The sequence below is a fragment of the Dendrobates tinctorius genome, unplaced genomic scaffold (assembly GCF_039654945.1).
Source record: "Dendrobates tinctorius isolate UK_male_01 unplaced genomic scaffold, ASM3965494v1 ptg000064l, whole genome shotgun sequence".
Taxonomy (NCBI): domain Eukaryota; kingdom Metazoa; phylum Chordata; class Amphibia; order Anura; family Dendrobatidae; genus Dendrobates; species Dendrobates tinctorius.
In genome coordinates, this window is record NW_027361732.1 from 40,779,551 (window position 1) to 40,795,461 (window position 15,911).

General features: G+C 45.4%; 1 long non-coding RNA gene across 1 annotated transcript in view; it reads left to right on the plus strand.

The window, feature by feature from the left end:
• Positions 1 to 435: 435 nt before the first annotated feature.
• Positions 436 to 15,911, plus strand: part of LOC141094614 (uncharacterized) — a 70,354-nt gene continuing 54,878 nt past the window's right edge. Inside the window, exon 1 of the long non-coding RNA XR_012233127.1 lies at positions 436 to 690. This is a non-coding gene — a long non-coding RNA (uncharacterized lncRNA). The remainder of the gene's footprint in view (positions 691 to 15,911) is intronic.

Here is a 15,911-nt window from a genome sequence, read left to right on the forward strand (position 1 = left end):
TATCACCAGAATATAGCCAACAGTTTAATAAAATTACTTTGATTATTAAGAAACACATTTCATTGTTAAACCAGGATCCTAAATTAAGAAATATAATTTCTGATTAGGCTCTAGGAAAAATATAAATATTGTACTGTGTTAGCCAATATATAAAAAAATTTGAGAGTCCCCATTGGTTGATACATTCAACCTGATGAAGATACCTGTCAGGATTTGAACCCAGCAGCTCCTGTGCACCAGGTTGCAGCTCTTCTCTCTGAGCTATTCAGCTTCCTGGACAATTTCTTGCTAAATCATACACTAATACCCGTGTGATTCCTGATATTTCCAATCTGAGTTGTTGTTCCTGATTGGCTCACCTGTGATCTCCTGATTGAGCACTACTTATATCTGGCACTGCACTTCCTTTATTGCAAGATTAATGAGCTCACAGTCTTTAGTCTCGCTTCTTCCCACCTGCTGCTTATCTCAAGAAGCTACTGCTGCTCCATGTTCCAACTTCTGGCTATATCCTGATTAAGTTACCAGCTTATCGTCCCAACTATTCTGCTGCTCTGTGTACCAACCTCTGGCTATATCCTGACTTCGATTTCCTCTTATCCTCAAGATCCTACTGCTGCTCCGTGTACCGACCTTTGGCTATATGCCAGAGCTGTCCTTAGTGGTTTTAGTATCACTACTCCAACTCAGGTTAGTCCTTAACAGAATAATCTCCCACACAAAATGGAGTTTGTTTCATCCCAATTGAGGCAACAAGTCGCTGAATTTCAGAATTTTTGGTGCCACATACCAAGAAAAATTTCCTAAATTGCAAACACAGGTGTTGGGTCAGCAAAAGGAAATTATTGAGTTGCAGAGACAACTTCTGGATTCAGGCTCAGAATCAAATGCACACATGCCGCTGCCCACAAAATTCAGCTGGGATCATTATCATTATCATGATCATGGATTCCTTAATCAATGTTGCACCTATTTCCAGATGCAACCTTCTCCGTTCGTTTACCAGTGATAGGAAAAAGGTTATTTTCGTCATTAATCTCCTGACTGATGAGGCTCTTGCAAGGGTCTCACCTTATGTGGATAAGAACTCCTAAATGATGGAATATTTGCCGAACACTACTGAACGTCATTCAGGTCAATGGGGGGCAAAAAAAACACATGCACAACATCTTATAACTGCCCCAAATGTTGCCAAAACACATCAAATGAGGGGCAGACACCAGGAAAGTGGCCTTAATTCACCCCAGTACAAATTTTTAGCATGGCACTGCAGCAATCATGGTCTGGGACAGAACTTACAGCTTTCAATTGAATGTCACAGTAATACGAGGTGGGTGAGGGATTGGTGTAGGACTCCATTACTGGAAACCCTGACACCACATGCAATCCCTCTATCTGCTTTCATGCTGAGCCACACTCAGGTGGCAAAAACATCAGTTTCGTAGACTACCATTGTCTAAAAAATTTAAGGATAGTAAAACAGGTAGTTGAATCCAAGGAGGTGGAGACCTGACGGTCTCAGAGGCCTACTGCTTTAGGCAACACGAATGAAGGAGACCCAACCAGGAGTGTTCACATTTCTAAAAATTAGTGGCAGACACCACAAAAGTGGCATCAATTTCACCACAGTAGAAATAGTATAACTGGGACTGACATGTCTTCTACTACACCCAATTAAGCAGATGGATACCCAACCTGGAGTTTTCACATTTTAAAAAATAATGGCCTGACACCATTGAAATTGAATAACTGTCACGAGAATAGAAATAGCATAATTGGGACCGACACGTCTTCCACTACACCCAATCCAGCAGATGGACACACAACCAGGAGTGGTCACATTTCCAATAATTACTGGCAGACACCACAAAGTGGCAACAATTTCATTACAGTATAAAATTGTATATTAAGGACCGACAGGTCTTCCACTACATCTAATCCAACAGATGGACACCAAACCAGTAGTGTTCGCATTTAAACAAGAGAGGGCTTTACACCACAAAAGTGGTATTACCGTACATACTTGAGTATAAGCCGACCCGAGTATAAGACGACTCCCTTAATTTTGCCACAAAAAACTTGGAATCCTTATTGACTCAAGTATAAGCCTAGGGTGGAAAATGCAGCAGCTACTGGCAAATTTCAAAAATAAAAATAGATACCAATAAAAGTAAAATTAATTGAGACATCAGTAGGATAAATGTTTTTGAATAGCCATATTGAATCAGGAGCCCCATATAATGCTCCATACAGTTCATGATGGGCCACATAAGATGCTCCACACAAAATACACCCCATATAATGCTGCACAAAGGTTAATAATGGTCCCATAAGATGCTCCGCAGAATAATATGCCCCATATGCTGCTCTATAAAGGTTATGGCCCCATAAAATGCTCCAAAGATTATGCCCCTTAGACAGTTAATAATTTAAGAAAGAATAGAGGTACAGAGAGATACATAAAGTGCATGTATACTAATGCCAGAAGCCTCGCCAACAAAATGGAGGAATTGGAGTTAATGTTGTTGGAACATAATTATGACATGGTGGGGATATCTGAGACATGGCTGGACGAGAGCCATGACTGGGAGGTTAATTTACAGGGCTATAGTCTTTTCAGAAATGACCGTACAAATAAACGAGGGGGAGGCGTGTGTTTATATGTAAAATCATCCTTAAAACCCATCCTTCGTGATAATATATATGAATCTAATGAAAATGTAGAGTCCCTGTGGGTAGAGATAAGGGGAGGGGGGAAAAATAATAAATTACTGATAGGGGTTTGTTATAAGTCTCCAAAAATAATGGAAGCAACAGAGAATATCCTCATAAAGCAAATAGATGAAGCAGCGACTCAAGGAGAAGTCATTATTATGAGGGACTTCAACTACCCTGAAATACATTAGGGAACCGAAACCTTCAGTTCCAGCAAAGGCAATAGGTTTTTGCAACTATGAGAGACAATTACCTTTCACAACTGGTTCAGGACCCAACAAGAGGGGGGCACTGCTAGACTTAATATTAACCCACAGGCCAGACCGCATATCAAATGTAAGGGTTGGGGTCACTTGGGTAATAGTGATCACAAATTAATAAGTTTTCATGTATCCTTTAATAAGATGTGTAGTAGAGAGGTTAAAAGGACACTAAGCTTCAGGAAAGCAAATTTCCAACGGATGAGAGATGATCTTGGTGCAATTAACTGGGACGATATCCTGAGACATAAAAATACACAATGAAAATGGGAGACGTTTATTAGCATCCTGAATAGGACCTGTGCACAATATTTACCGTATGGGAATAAACATGCGAGAAATAGGAGGAAACCACTATGGCTAAATAGGCCTGTAAGGGGTGCAATAAGCGATAAAAATAAAGCATTTAGAGAATTAAAGCAAGTAGGTAGTGATGAGGCATTAACTAAGTACAGAAGATTAAATAAATTCTGTAAAAAGCAAATCAAGACAGCAAAGATTGAGACAGAGAGACTCATTGACAGAGAAAGGAAAAATAATCCCAAAATATTCTTTAACTGCATAAATAGTAAGAAACTAAAAAATGATAGTGTTGGTCCCCTTAAAAATAGTCTGGGTGAAATGGTGGATGAGGATGAGGAAAAAGCCAATATGCTAAATGACTTTTTTTCAACAGTATTTACACAAGAAAATCCCATGACGGATAACATGATCAGGGATAAAAATTCTCCATTAAATGTCACCTGCTTAACCCAGCAGGAAGTACGGCGGCGTCTAAAAATCACTAAAATTGACAAATCCCCAGGCCCGAATGGGATACACCCCCGAGTACTGCAGGAATTCAGCACAGTCATAGATAGACCATTATTTTTAATCTTTAAAGATTCCATAATAACAGGGTCTGTACCACAGGACTGGCGTATAGCAAATGTGGTGCCAAGATTCAAAAAGGGGACAAAAACTGAACTCGGAAATTATAGGCCAGTAAGTTTAACCTCAACTGTGGGTAAAATCCTGGAGGGTTTTCTAAGAGACACTATACTGGAGTATCTGAAGAAGAATAACCTCATGACCCAATATCAACATGGGTTTACAAGGGACCGTTCCTGTCAGACTAATCTGATAAGCTTTTATGAAGAGGTAAGTTCCGGACTGGACCAAGGGAATGCAGTGGATGTGGTGTACATGGACTTTTCAAAAGCTTTTGATACGGTGCCACACAAAAGGTTGATACATAAAATGAGAACAATGGGGATAGGGGAAAATATGTGTAGGTGGGTTAAGAGCTGACTCAGGGATAGGAAAAAAAGGGTGGTTATTAATGGAGCACACTTGGTCTGGGTCACGGTTAGCAGTGGGGTACCACAGGGGTCAGTTTTGGGCCCGCTTCTTTTTAACATATTTATTAATGACCTTGTAGGGGGCATAGAGAGTAGAATTTCAATATTTGCAGATGACACTAAACTCTGCAGGGTAATCAATACAGAGGAGCACAATTTTATATTACAGGAGGATTTATGTAAACTAGAAGCTTGGGCAGATAAATGGCAATGAGCTTTAATGGGGATAAATGCAAGGCCATGCACTTGGGTAGAACAAACAAGATGTATAATTATGTGCTTAATTGTAAAACACTGGGCAAAACAGTCACTGAAAAAGACCTGGGTTTATGGGTGGACGACAAACTCACATTTAGTGGCCTGTGTCAGGTGGCTGCTGCAAAGGCAAATAAAATAATGGGATGCATTAAAAGAGGCATAGATGCTCATGAGGAGAACATAATTTTACCTCTATATAAGTCACTAGTGCGACCACACTTAGAATACTGTGTACAGTTCTGGTCTCCGGTGTATAAGAAAGACATAGCTGAACTGGAGTGGGTGCAGAGAAGAGCAACCAAGGTTATTAGGGAACTAGGGGGTCTGCAATACCAAGACAGGTTATTACACTTGGGGTTATTTAGTTTGGAGAATCGAAGGCTTAGGGGTGATCTTATTACAATGTATAAATATATGCTGGGACAGTACAAAGACCTTTCTAATGATCTTTTTACTCTTAGACCTGTGACAGGGACAAGGGGGCATCCTCTACGTCTGGAGGAAAGAAGGTTTAAGCATACTCACAGACGCAGATTCTTTACTGTAAGAGCAGTGAGACTATGGAACTCTCTGCCATATGATGTTGTAATGAGTGATTCCCTACTAAAATTTAAGAAGGGACTGGATGCCTTTCTTGAAAAGTATAATATTACAGGGTATATACGCTAGTCTCCTTAATATTGCGTTGATCCAGGGAGCTAGTCTGATTGCCGTATGTGGAGTCGGGAAGGATTTTTTTTCCCCAATGTGAAGCTTACTGTTTGCCACATGAGTTTTTTTTTGCCTTCCTCTGGATCAACATGTTAGGGCAGGTGAGGACAGGATATGGGTTGAACTAGATGGACTTAAAGTCTCCCTTCAACCTTAATAACTATGTTACTATGTATTTATTATGCCCCATATGCTGCCCCCATAAGATGCTCCATACATTATACCCCCATATGCTGCTCCATAGATTAGGCCCCCATATGCTGCTCCATAGAATATGCCCCCATATGCTGCCCCCATATGCTGCTCCATATATTATGACCCCATATGCTGCTCCATATATTAGCCCCCATATGCTGCCCCATAGATTATGCCCCCATATGCTGCTCCATAGATGATGTCCCATATGCTGCTCCATATATTATGCCCCCATATGCTGCTTCATATATTATGCCCCCATATGCTGCTCCATACATTATGCCCCCATATGCTGCTCCATATATTATGCCCCCATATGCTGTTTCTGCAAATAAAAATTAAAAAAAAGACATACTCACCTCTCCATCGCTGGGTGTCAGGTGCCGGTGTTGCTGCTGGCTCAGGACCTGGCACCTGAGACATTCACCTGTCCTGTGTCCATCACTGCTGCTCACCGCTATCTGCCACGTCATCTGTCAGTGACGTTCAGGCAGCAGAGGGCATGACGCACACTGACCACATCACTGCGCCCTCTGCTGTCTGAATGTCACTGACAGAGGGCACATCAGACAGCAGCAAGCAGCGATGTAGCGGGACCAGATGAATATCGCTATAATTAACCCATCCTGGTGTGGTCTCTGCAGCTCCGTTCTTCCACTGTCTTCCTTCCTGCCTTCAGTGGTCATGTGGTACAGCTCATTAAACTCATGAATATGTGCATATTCATGAGTTTAATGAGTGGTACTATGTGACCGCTGAAGGAAGGGAGACTGTGGGACAAGAAGGGGGCTGCAGAGACTGCACCAGGAGGGGTAAGTATGACCTGACACCCCCCGCTCCACCTCCAACCCCTTGGCATATATGACTCGAATATAAGTCGAGAGGGGGACTTTCAGCCCCAAAAAATGGGCAGAAAATCTCGGCCTATATTCGAGTATATACGGTAATTTCACAAGAGTAGAAATAGTATAATAGGGACCGACAGGTCTTCCTCTACACCCAATCCAACAGATGGACACCCAACCAGGAGTGTTCACATTTTAAAAAATGAGGGCCTGACACTACACTGAAGTGGAATAATTGTCACGAGAATACAAATAGTATTATTGGGACCGAGATGTCTTCCACTGCAGGTAAACCAGCAGATGTAGACCAACCTTGACTGTTCACATTTCCACACATTTGTGTTAACACCACCAGCAGCAGCAGCAGCAGCAACCACAGCAGGCACAGAAGCCACACTAAAGATATCACAGAGTGCAGTTACGTGATATTAATGCATCACACTAAAAAATGCAATATCACCTAGTATGTACAGTCTGCAATTCGGGTGCAAAAGTCCATGGAGATCCATGATTTGTTAATCTTGATTAAAGTTAGGTGGTCTACACTTTTAGGGGACAGCTAGTTGTGCTTATCCATCAGGACACCACCAGCAGCGCTGAAAACACGTTATGAGAGAACGCTGGCTGCCGAGCATGATAAAACCTCGAAAGCCTGGATGACCAAAATGTGAAAGGGTCCAAATCCTTCCTGATGGTATTTATATTCAGTTCGAGATACTCCTGCACCATCCTCTTCATTCATTCATCACGCGTAATACTTGGACTTTGTTGTGCTGGTGCATGAATTGATCTTAAAAAAGTGTCAAAGAACTCACAGATATGGCTTCTTCCTCTTCCACCACTGCTGCTAATCCTTTGATGTTGACAAATTGAGCCAGAGGTTGAAAGTGTAGAACTGTGATGCAAACTGTGTGCTTCCCTTCTGTCTTGGGGAAAACCTCTTTTAAGGTTGCGTAAAAGTGTGTTTCGATACACTAGCATTCGTGGGTCCCTTTCTGGGGCGGGAATCATCTGCAAAATGTGGTTTTATAACGTGGATCTAACAGAGTGGCAACCCAGTAGTCAGCATTATTCATAATCATAACTATATGGGGATCGTGTTGCAGATAGTGCAGCAAGAAGGTACCATGATTTCCAAGCCCATGCTGTCTTTGTGGCTGGGTAACAATGAGGCTCGTTTCCTCCATCCTCTCCTGCCAACCACGAACAACTGAGAGAGGAGGATTATCCACTTCATCTGACAGTTGATCGCCCAACACCTTTTCCTCCTACATTTGTTCCTCAGATCTAGCACCTTCAATAACAGTTTGTCTGTTATCACCAGCCCCCCAAGATTACAGTAATCCACCCTCCCTTGGCACCTACCTGTATGACAACAGTCTTGAGCTTAGAGACAATGTTATCCCTTCCGAATCTTCCTCTTCTTCCTCCTATCCTTCTGGGATCACCATCTCCTCCCGCAGTCTATTCAAATTCTGCTCCAGCATATAGATGACCAGAATCGTGATGCTAATGACGGCATCTTTAGCACTAACCATCTTAGTAGCCATTTTGAAACTGTGCAGAAGGATGCAGAGGTCCTTAATGTGCCCACTCTGTAAATGTGATATGCACCTCATCCGTACTGCATTGGCCCTTGCTATACAACATGACATACTACATCAGAGTTCATTGCTGGTGCCACAGTAACTGCAACATGTGCAGAGTGGAATTACAATGTGTCGGCACATCACATATCAACCTGTTAACTGGCATGGACAAAGATTACTGTATCAATGCAAGTCAAAGAACTGAGGGGTGCGAACAGTGGAAATGAGCACACAGCTTACGTATTTTCTGGAGCAGCTTACCTAGGCCAGGATAGTGGCGGAGAAGACGCTGTACCATCAGTTTGAGGACGTGAGCCATGCAAGGCATGTGTGTGAGTTTCTCTCACCGTAGGGATGCCACCAGGTGTGCATCGTTATAGGACATGGCCTTCCCTGGATGCAGGTTCAGCAGAGAAGCCATTGATAAAACTTGGCCTGGAGAGCTGTCTACAACTCTTCAGCTGTATGTCTCCAAGGCATATCAATTTTAATACTGCCTAATTTTGGTGAGCCCTGGCTGCGCAGTACGGAGGTGGTGGGGATTCGCTCTGCACTGTTGGAGCACATGTCTTGCTAAGGCTGAGGTTGAGGGCACAGCTAGAGGCCCTAAAGGTGATAGAGGAGGCAGAAGCAGTGGAGGAAGTGTTAAATGTAGAGGTTTGTCCTGCAAGCCTTGGGTATTCCAAGACTTGTGGAGAAGCACCTGTCCCGACAGCCACCAGAGTCACCCAGTGCCCAGTCAGGGAGATGTACCACCCTTGGCCATTTATACTCCTCCAAGTGTCTGTGGTGAAATGCACCCTGGCAGACAGAGATTTTGTCAAGGAACGGTTATGTTGTCTGCGACATGCTGGTGTAGAAAAGTAATATAAAAAGAATATATATGTCCACGGCTGTGGTTCTGGGCATATTTTAGTTACGTAAACATAACCTGGTCATTGACTGGCACCAGGGTGATATTGTGCGCTAGAGCCCTGAATGGCAGAACACATGTATGTTTTATCTGTGAATTTGTCTAAAGTCATACCCAATGGTTTACCTCATGTATTCAGAAGTTTTGCTATTTATTTTCTGTGTTCGAATCTGAAAATTTACCACCAACACAGAAATTCAAATCGCTACATTGATCTGGTACCAAACTCCCATCTCCCCAAAGGTAAAATGCATAATCTTTCTGATCCACAATGTGTATAACCTTACATGATAAATGTAAGATTATACACGTGGGAAGAAGGAATCAATATCATCATTACACACTGAACAGGAAACCACTGGGTAAATTTGACATGGAGAAGGATTTGGGGATCCTAGTTAATGATAAACTTACCTGGAGCAGCCAGTGCCAGGCAGCGGCTGCCCAGGGAAACATGATCATGGGGTGTATTAAAAGAGGTTTTGATACACATGATAAGAGAATTATACCGCCACTGTACAAAATCCTGGTTAGACTTCACATGGAGGACTGTGTACAGTTTTGGGCACTGGTGCTCAGGAAGGATACAATGGAACTACATAGAGTGAGTACAAAGTAGGGCAACAAAATTGTTAAAGGGTATGGGGGAACTACAATACCCAAAGAGATTAGCAAACTTAGGATTATTTAGTCTAGAAAAAAGACGACTGAGGGGCGATCTAATAACCATGTATAAATATACGTATAAGGGGACATTACAATTATCTCTCTGATGATCTGTTTATACCAAGAAAGGTGATGGTCACAAGGGGGCATTCTGTGCATCTGGAGAAGAGAAGGTTTTTCCACCAACATAGAAGAGGATTCCTTACTGTTTGGGTAGTGAGAATCTGGAGGTGGTGATGGTGAACTCAGTCGAGGGGTTCAAGAGAGGCCTGGATGTCCTGGAGTGTAACAATATTGTATCTTACAGTTATTAGGTTCTTTAGAAGGACGTAGATCTAGGGATTTATTCTGATGGAATATAGGCTGAACTGGATGGACAAATGTATTTTTTCAGCCTTCCTATCTGCAGTGGCTATGGAAAGTATTCAGACCCCTTTAAATTTTTCACTCTTTGTTTCATTGCAGCCATTTGGTAAATTCAAAAGAGTTCATTTTTTTTCTCATTATTGTACACTCTCCACCCCATCTTGACTGAAAAAAAACAGAAATGTAGAATTTTTTGGAAATTTATTAAAAAAACTGAAATACCACATGGTCCTAAGTATTCAGAGCACTCATTTAAGTCACATGCTGTCCATTTCCTTGTTATCCTCCTTGAGATTGTTCTACTCCTTCATTGGAGTTCAACTGTGTTTAATTAAACTGATATGACATGATTTGTAAAGGCACACCCCTGTCTATATAAGACCTCACAGCTCACAGTGCACGTCAGACCAAATGAGAATCATGAGGTCAAAGGAACTGGCCAAGGAGCTCACAGACAGAATTGTGGCAAGGCACAGATCTGGCCAAGGTTACCTTTCCAAAGGTGGCAGATGTGGTTCATTGGATTGGAAGCTTGAGGCAATGTGTGCCTTTACTAAGTGTGATAAAACACTCCGGGATCGCCTTTGCTGGGGTCAAAGGTCACGTGCATTCAGCATGAAACTCAGGCGCAGAGCTGGGATTCGTGTATAACTGACCCTGGGTCAGGTTTCTTAACGGTGAAAGCAATGCAAAAGGAAATAAAACATAAAAGAAATCCTTGCCTGTCCGGCACTAACTAAACAATGGACAACCTAACTACCAACTGGCGGGCTTCTCCCGTCCAGCCAAACCACAGTTGCAGTGGGCACTGCTTCCACTCACGTGTGTCTCTCACACAGACAGGCTCTCTGTGTTCCCAGGCTGAGACACTCACACAACCACCTTGCATCCTTTTATATCCACCTCCCATTATCCATTAGTAAGCAGGTGCGATACTGACCAGACTAGGCCACATAGGAAAGGAATCTGGGCGAGATATACCTGCCCTCATCCACTATTCCCACATGATTCTCACATATCCCCCCCTTCTGCTCAGACCACTCCGGTCGAGCAATGACACCCGCCAAACAGTGCACTCGGGACAGGGCATCTGCATTTCCCATCTGTACCCCTGGGCGGTGCTCCACGGTAAAAGTGTAGGCCTGCAGGGCAAGGAACCACCGGGTCACCCGGCTATTCCGTTCCTTGTTCAAGTGCATCCACTTGAGAGGGGCATGGTCAGTGATCAGCCTGAACTTTCGGCCCACCAGGTAATATTTGAGGGCCTCTAGAGCCCACTTAATGGCAAGGCACTCTTTTTCTACGACTGCATACCTTTGCTCATGTTTATTCAGCTTCCTGCTGAGATAGAGGACTGGGTGTTCCACTCCGTCCCTCACTTGTGAGAGTACAGCCCCGATACCGGTATCAGAGGCATCCGTTTGTACCACAAACTCACTGCGGAAGTCCGGAGTCACCAGTACGGGCTGAGAGCAAAGTGCCCGTTTTATGCTATGGAAGGCTTCTTCAGCCGCTAAGCTCCATTTAATCATGACGGAGTCTTTCCCTTTTGTAAGATCCGTCAGGGGGTAGCGATGGCTGCAAAATTGGGTATGAACCGGCGATAATAACTGGCGATCCCCAGGAAGGCTTGCACCTGCTTCTTGTTGACAGGTTGTGGCCAGTCCTGAACCGCCTGAATCTTATCAACCTGGGGCTTAACAACACACCTCCCAATTACATACCCCAAATACCGGGCTTCTTCTAGCCCGATGTGACATTTCTTGGGGTTCGCGGTTAGACCTGCCTCCCACAGGTCGTCAATCACAGCTTGTACTTTCTGGAGATGAGTCTCCCAGTCCAAGCTGTAAATGACAATGTCATCCAAATAGGCTGAAGCATACCGCCTATGTGGCCTCAAGACTCGATCCATCAGTCTCTGGAAGGTCGCCGGTGCCCCGTGCAGTCCAAACGGCATATACACATACTGAAATAAACCTTCCGGCGTAGCAAATGCCGTCTTTTCTCTGGCAGCCTCCACCAGAGGGATCTGCCAATACCCCTTTGTTAGGTCTAGGGTCGTAATATACCGGGCTTTTCCTAACCGATCTAATAACTCGTCGACCCGGGGCATGGGGTAGGCATCAAATTTTGAGACCGCATTCAGTTTCCTGAAGTCATTGCAGAACCGGATGGTGCCGTCCGGTTTAGGAATTAGCACAATCGGGCTGGACCATGCACTGTGCGATTCCTCAATGACTCCTAACTCTAACAATGCCTTCACTTCTCGGGAAACGGCTTCACGGCGCGCTTCCGGGATTCGGTAGGGCTTTACGTGAACTGTGACACCAGGTTCCGTTACGATGTCATGTTTCATTAGCATAGTCTGCCCGGGTTTTTCTGAGAAAAACTTTTGGTTGTGAAGTAGAAACTGCCTGACTTCCGTCTTTTGCCGCTCAGAGACAGTCTCTGCAACCCGTACCTCCGGTACGGTATGCGAGCAGACAGGACGGGCCAGCTCCGCTGACAAGGCAGACCGATCCTTCCAGGGCTTTATCAGATTTACATAATAAATCTGTTCAGGTTTCCGTTTACCTGCCTGGTATACTTTGTAGTTTACTTCACCAACTCTTTCCTTGATCTCAAAGGGGCCCTGCCACTTTGCCAGGAACTTACTGTCCACCGTGGGGACCAGGATCAACACCCTATCTCCGGGTGCAAATGTACGGATCTTGGCGCCCCTATCATAGATTCTTTTTTGGGCTCCTTGAGCCTGTATCATGTGTTCTTTGACGATAGGCATAACAGCCGCAATACGGTCCTGCATTTGTGTGACGTGATCTATCACTGTTTTAAATGGAGTGACCTGACCCTCCCAGGTTTCTTTTGCAACGTCTAACAGTCCGCGAGGATGTCGGGCGTACAATAACTCGAAAGGCGAGAATCCCGTGGAAGACTGGGGTACTTCCCTGATGGCAAAAAGCAAATACGGAAGTAAATAGTCCCAGTTCTTCCCATCCTTGTCTATCACCTTTCTCAGCATCTGCTTCAGAGTTTTATTGAACCGTTCAACCAACCCGTCTGTTTGAGGGTGATACATGGATGTGCATAACGGTTCGATTTGTAACAATCGGCAGAGCTCCTTCATTATCCTGGACATAAAGGGGGTCCCCTGGTCGGTGAGTATCTGTTTTGGTATACCGACCCAACTAAACACATGCACCAGCTCCTTGGCAATCGTCTTGGTGGCCGTGTTACGCAAAGGGATGGCCTCCGGGTAACGAGTGGCATAATCCAAGATGACCAGGATATGTTGGTGTCCACGTGCAGACCGTGGAAGGGGCCCAACTAAATCCATCCCAATCCTCTCAAACGGGACTTCAATAATAGGTAGGGGTACCAGAGGGCTACAGAACCGGGGCTTAGGTGCAGAGGCTTGGCAGTCAGGACAAGACTCGCAATATACACGAATATCATGATGCATTCCTGGCCAAACAAAACAGTGTAATATCCTTTCGGTGGTTTTCTGGACTCCCAGGTGACCTCCCATCACATGTCCGTGGGCCAGGTCCAGCACCTGCCGCCGGTAGGGTTTTGGCACGACTAATAGTTGCACCGTATCTTCCCCCTTTTTCTCTATCTGATAGAGTAAATCATTCTCCAGAACCATGTAAGGATATGCCAGCCTAGAGCCAGGTTCTACGGGTACCCCATTTATCACTTTTACATTTGTCCTAGCCTGAGAAAGGGTAGGATCCTTTATTTGCTCGCTTTGGAAGTCATCTTTCTGAACTTCTAAATCCGGCAAACGGGGAGGTGGACGGCTGTCAGCCTCCTCCTCTTCCCCGGTCTCCTCATTATCACCCGCCATGACTGAAAATGGGAACTGCAGGTCATTTCCCACAGACTCTTCCCCCGAGTCTTCCGGGGAGACCTCTTCCAGGGGTTCGGGACCCACACGCTCCCTGGGAGAAGAATCATGTACACTATTACCCGAGGGCATCAACTGATTCTCCCACAATTGCCAGAAGTTGGGAAAATCCCGGCCCAGGATAACATCATGCAATAACGCCGGGACGAGTCCCACTTTATGTTGCACAGACCCATAGGAAGTAGTAATGCATATGACCGTGGTGAGGTACGAACAGGTGTCTCCATGCACACACGTTACAGAAAATTTGTCTGATGGTCCAGTCGGGGCTGACACCAGACTGGCCTTCACCAGAGTCACCACACTTCCCGAGTCTAACAATGCCACCACATTTTTGCCATCAACAGTTAAATCACACAAGTGTTTTTCCACATCCTTTTGACCGGCATTCACACTCACTACCCGTGCAACCATAGACATGCGGTTTTTAGAGTCTGTGACGTCGCACTGCATGGGTTCAGTAGTGACCGGACAGTTCGCAGCAATATGCCCATCTCTTGGCAGCGGAAACACCTAACGGGCCCCTTGCTTAGACCATAGTTCGTTACTCTCTGCCTCGCAGTGCGGGCAGTCCCGTTTTCCTCCCCCACTGTGTTAGGGATTTTTCCATCTCCCCTACTCCCTGGAACAGTCTTACCGGTTCCACGTGGAGATGATGAAGAATGAGGTGGGGTAGCGTCGTCTCGGAGTCCTTCCGCCACGGAGTAACGTTCAACCAGATCCACCAGTTGATCTGCCGTCGTAGGATTTCCATGGTTTACCCACTTCCTCAGGGCTGGCGGTAGAGCTCTCAGGTACTTGTCCATGACGACTCTCTGGATTATCTCTGGCGCTGTCAACACCTCGGGTTGTAACCACTTCTTCGTCACGTGGATCAGGTCGAACATCTGGGACCGTGGTGGTTTATCCGGCTGATAAGTCCATTGATGCACTCTCTGTGCACGGACAGCGGTCGTCACTCCCAGCCGGGCCAAGATCTCGGCTTTCAGTTTGTCAAAGTCCTGCGCGGCTTCAGGCTCTAAGTCATAATAAGCCTTTTGGGCCTCACCGGAAAGAAACAGGGCAATCAGGCCGGCCCATCGTGCCTTCGGCCATTTTTCTCTCACCGCCGTCCGTTCAAACGTGGTCAGGTATGCCTCGACGTCATCTTCCGTCGTCATTTTCTGCCAGTACCGACTCACGTGAATCACTCTCGACTCGGCTTCCAGGTTAAGCTCAGGTAAGCTTGCCAAGCACTGCGCCACCTGCTGGAGAAGCGAACGATCGGTAACTGTCATGTCCACCAACTCCTTCAACTGGGCCATCATCACCCGATTAGCTTCTTGCTGGACGGCGGTGGACTGTACCAGCGCTTTCACCACGTCCTCCATGCTCATGCTTGCAACGTGATGCCCACGTTCTCCACCACAATGTGATAAAACACTCCGGGATCGCCTTTGCTGGGGTCAAAGGTCACGTGCATTCAGCATGAAACTCAGGCACAGAGCTGGGATTCGTGTATAACTGACCCTGGGTCAGGTTTATTAACGGTGAAAGCAATGCAAAAGGAAATAAAACATAAAACAAATCCTTGCCTGTCCGGCACTAACTAAACAATGGACAACCTAACTACCAACTGGCGGGCTTCTCCCGTCCAGCCAAACCACAGTTGCAGTGGGCACTGCTTCCACTCACGTGTGTCTCTCACACAGACAGGCTCTCTGTGTTCCCAGGCTGAGACACTCACACAACCACCTTGCATCCTTTTATATCCACCTCCCATTATCCATTAGTAAGCAGGTGCGATACTGACCAGACTAGGCCACATAGGAAAGGAATCTGGGTGAGATATACCTGCCCTCATCCACTATTCCCACATGATTCTCACATAAGTTAAAGGAGCCTTTTTTGTCTGATCTGATATTGGTTCAACCCTATCTTGAGTGTAGCTCTGGCGTCCATGAACGCTGTGTCTCTCCCCGGCAAGGAATGCCGAGTCACTCACCATCAGTGCCCCGTCCCACCCTTCCTCATGTGCTGCTGCCCAGGGTGGGGACATGGTAGGCATCCCAGGGCATCGTGCTTAGGGTGCATGCATGCTCCCTCCTCCTTAAAGGGGCCATGCATGCCATCCTAAAGTGTCCCCAGCCAATGGCTGGGAGAC